General features: G+C 31.5%; 1 pseudogene; it reads left to right on the plus strand.

The window, feature by feature from the left end:
• The window catches only part of LOC137643825 (putative neural-cadherin 2), a 432156-nt pseudogene that overhangs the window by 277528 nt on the left and 149628 nt on the right, over positions 1–5000 (plus strand).

Here is a 5000-nt window from a genome sequence, read left to right on the forward strand (position 1 = left end):
GAGGGGTGGGGGGAAGACGGCGAAGGAGACAGAAAATTAGATAGCGAATTAAGGTGAAGGATGATATGGAGAGAAGAGGTTTAGTGGAAGAGGGTGCCATTGATAGAGAGCACTGGAGAGGGGGGATCAAGCAACCGACCCCTTAATGTAGGGATAATGGTGAAAAATAACCTTACTAGCTGCCAACACTGGAGCCTGTGTCTTGTAAACGGCAAAGTAATCTAAACCGAACGAACGTGGAAAATAATTGTCTAAATAGATGAAAGATGATAGAAAACCTGCAGATTTAGGCAGCACAAGGAACCCGATAATGGGGATGAGAATAAGATTTCGTACTATTACACAGCTAAGTTAGGAATGATGGCACAGCAGAGGCTCACCAGAATTAGAGACTAGATAGATTTACATTTTTATAATTCATTTGTTTTCTAGCGAAGGTTTGGTAGCTTGAGCGTGGTTGAGTATGAAATTAGTTCCATGAAGATGAAAGATAAATGATCTTTTGGAGCTTCATAAAAGATCATCCTTACGTCTAAAAACTTATTTAGGAAGTTTCAGTCATAGAAAAAATACTCAATCAAAGCATTTCTATTTTCAAAATTTTTAATATTTCTATTTTCTACTTTTTTGCCTCATATTTTTGCTATAAAAATAGATATAAAAAGTTTAATCATATTATTTAATATGTATAAGCCAGATTTTTTGCTGAAACCACTGTTAATAGAGCAGTTTCATCAGAACAACTAATTATTTTTTTTTTTGTCTTACCTTGCGATAAAGTTTATTTTTTTCCAATATGCTGGAAACTCCTTAGTTATCGGCACACACAATTAAACACACACACACACACACATATGTATATATATATATATATATATATATATATATATATATATATGAATAATATATATATATATATATATATATATATATATATATATATATATGCATATGTTGTATGTAGATAAATAAATAATTATATATATATATATATATATATATATATATATATATATATATATACCGTATATAGACACACACATATACATATATACATATATATATATATATATATATATATATATATATATATATATATATATATATGTGTGTGTGTGTGTGTGTGTGTGTGGGTGTGTGTGTAAATATATGTGTGTGTGCGCGCACACACATATATATATATATATATATATATATATATATATATATATATATATATATATATATATATATAAGTATATCAAACTTGCATTAGATGTTTTTATGTTGAACAGGCTTACATAAGTCTTTTTTTATAGTTTATATATGACATATCTGCTTTTGATGTTTTTACGGTTTTTAGAATAATTTATTGTTAATTTTTTTCTCATCGTTTATTTATTTGCTTATTTCCTTTCCTCGCTGGGCTATATTTCCCTGTTGGAGCCCTTTGGCTTATAGCATCTTGCTTTTCTAACTAGGGCTGTAGCTTAGCTAGTAATAATAATAATAATAATAATAATAATAATAATAATAATAATAATAATAATAATAATAATAATTAGCAGCTTTGTATCCCAACGTGATTACTTATCGATAGGCAAAAAATCCGATTATATGACTGCATTAATTATTTTGGTGTATAGACCTTCCTTTATATTTTAGATTTAATTACACTTATACTCGAAAAAACTCCTGAGGAATTCAGTTATTTCCCAATTAATTTTAACAAGTGTTTTTCCACAAGACCAAGTTTAGGAAATATCTCAGTGTATCATCAGCGCTAGTCCTTCGATCCCGTTTCCTTTGCGTCATATATCCTTTATTTTTTTTTTTTTTTTTTGGCTTCTCTGGCTGTTTTCAACGTTGTTTATCTCTAAATGTCATCGAATTCAGACTCGGATCCCAAAAGGATTTTCTTGTAACTCAGTGTATCAATTTTATGGTGATTATACACTGTTGAAAATTTGCCGGAAAAAACGGTAAAAATCCTGAAATAAATGTTGCGAGGCGTTTACCTTAATAAAAAACGGATATATTGACGTAAAGGAGTGATATTACGGTCACCAACCCGTAAAAGATTATAACTAAGTAAGGTGAAATTACGGTCGCCTGTATTATACTGAAATACGGCTGGGAACAATATACTTTTACGGAAAATTTCAGACAAAAATTAGGTTTTTTTTTTTTTTTTTTTTTTTTTTTTTTTTTTTTTTTTTTTTTTTTTTAAGTGCACACACCGTAGTTTAAGCCTTGATCTTGCGCCAAATAACTCACCATTTCGTACACAACTTCAAAATATTGGTCTTTTAAATCATAAAAATGTTAATCACCCTTATGAAGTTTCTATATAAGCCTCACATCTATTTGGCGTAACGTCCATAACTGTACCTTTTTAAATCCTATATTAACCTGTGTTTAGGCTCTCATATAATTTATAAGATAGAATTTCCCATCTCAATCCATTCGGATAATCTTTCAAGTCTTCCATAGTCAATTTGACCAGCATTTTTCCTACATCCCTGAGTTGAATGTTAATAATAACAATGCCACTATAATTAATGCGAATAATTTCATCATCTTTGTCCTTCATGTTGAAATACACAATCAGTTTTCTTACTAATTATTTTCAAATATGTTTGCGTCGTTTGAAAACAATAGAATTTAGATGACTTTGCGGTTTTTATTGGCTAGAAACTTCATCAGCTAAGTTGAGTGAAAAAGACCCTCATTCGAACATGGCAGTCTGTCATACGAACTGATTCATATTTTAAGCACAGTATCTTTCAGAATTTGAAATAGACTCTCGGCAATTTACTCGAAGGAAGACAACATTAATAAGTCTGGATTTAGCGCCGAGGAAAAATCCAAGGCTTTCTTCTGCCTGCTAAAGTAGCAGATACCTTTGGTCTATTTGCATTTTTAATTGTGATGTTTGTGCACTGCTTGAATTTCTAAATTGCGTTTGCTGTCTTTTTCTGCCTCCTCTCCTACACTGCTTTTATTAGTTGTTGTACCTTTTATTATCATTATTATTACTAGCCAAGCTACAACCTTAGTTGAAAAGCAAGATGCTATAAGCCCAAGGGCTCCAACAGGGAAACAGCCCAGTGAGGAAAGGAAATAAGGAAATAGATAAACGATATAAGAAGCAATGAAAAATTAAGTCTGGAATATATGATTAGCAATGGTACCTCAACATGGAATAGCAGAGAAATGTAGCATTGTCATTTTCATATAACCTCCCTGAAAATCTTTCTTGTTATTCAGTATCCCTTTATATATACCTTCTCATTATTCAAATTCTTAATTTTGCATCACATATTGTCCCATGTATAGAATTTTCTAATTTGATCTTTGTATGTTCAATCAATTCAGGCATTTGCCGAACTTTTCGGATTCTACTTTATATATGAGCCTCTTTTAAGTATCTCAGATTCAATACATAATTAATGAACTACTGATAGAGATTCTCATCTATAAAACTTGTATCATGTGGAAAGTTAGTAGTATTTTTTCATACCTTTACAAAATACACAACGGGTTTACTATTACATATACACTGAAATTTAATATTATATATGTGTTGCCTTTATAACGTCGCTTGATCCATGCATTCCTAAGAGAGAGAGAGAGAGAGAGAGAGAGAGAGAGAGAGAGAGAGAGAGAGAGAGAGAGAGAGAGAGAAACTATATATATATATATATATATATATATATATATATATATATATATATATATATATATATATATATATATATATGTGTGTGTGTGTGTGTGTGTGTATATGCAGTATATATGCATGTGTATATATGTATGTGCATATATATATATACATATATAAAAGAGAGAAAGAGAGAGAGAGAGAGAGAGAGAGAGAGAGAGAGAGAGAGAGAGAGAGAGAGAGAGAGAGAGAGAGACACCTACGTGTCATAGCAAAACTTAACAAAACCGAGAGAGAGAGAGAGAGAGAGAGAGAGAGAGAGAGAGAGAGAGAGAGAGAGAGAGAGAGAGAGAGAGCACCTACGTGTCATAGCAAAACTTAACAAAACCTGAGTTTTCTTTGGAATAATAAACAATTGACAACAAACAGATTATGCCGCAAAGAGGAGACACCGTGGAAGTTAGTCATGAAGTGATTAACCAGAGTAATGTATTCCGGTCTCTTTCCAGCTACGAGATTACTGTCCGGTTCTGGAAGATCCATGATCGAGTTTTCCCAAAACCGCTACTGCGCTCTCGTCCGGGAGGACGCGAGCCCATCCTCTGACGTCATCACCGTCGTGGCCAATCACAAAGAAGGTTAGTTGATGAAGAGGATTCTCTCCCAATTACAGTTATGAATGGATCCTATGAAGTTTATATAAACTTTTCGACTCTAACTCTTAAGTTTTTTCTTTAAGATTTTATAGTTTATATATGAAATGTCTATTCTAATTTTGATACAGTTCTTGATATATCTTATTTTGATTGTTCATTACTTCTCTTGTAATCTCTTTATTTCATTGTTTCATTTCCTCACTGGACTGTTTTTTTCAGGTTAGATTCCTTTGGCTTATAGCATCCTGCTTTCCGAACTAGGGTTGTAGCTTAGCTTATAATAATAATAATAATAATAATAATAATAATAATAATAATTTAATTGTACTATTCACCTGAAAACCTTAGGTCTAAAGGAAACATGTAAAAAGATTAAACAAAACTGAAAAGCTGTCTAATATCCGTACTGAGAGAGAGAGAGAGAGAGAGAGAGAGAGAGAGAGAGAGTTTCACATCTCGTGTGTGCATGAGCGTAAAGGTTTTCTTGTTTTTATAAATCAATGGTACCATGCATAAGATTTACTCTAGTCAAAAGAAAAAAAGACAACACTGTCACTTCATTAAAAGTATTGATTGTTAGAGAAGACAACGATTTATAAATTTCCAAATTCAGAAAGCCAAACAATAACTAATTACTTATACATTTCTATTCAGGTCAATCTAAATGTATAGTCTCATCTATTCCATGTATTGTATACGAG

Source organism: Palaemon carinicauda, chromosome 7, assembly GCF_036898095.1.
Source record: "Palaemon carinicauda isolate YSFRI2023 chromosome 7, ASM3689809v2, whole genome shotgun sequence".
Taxonomy (NCBI): Eukaryota; Metazoa; Arthropoda; class Malacostraca; order Decapoda; family Palaemonidae; genus Palaemon; species Palaemon carinicauda.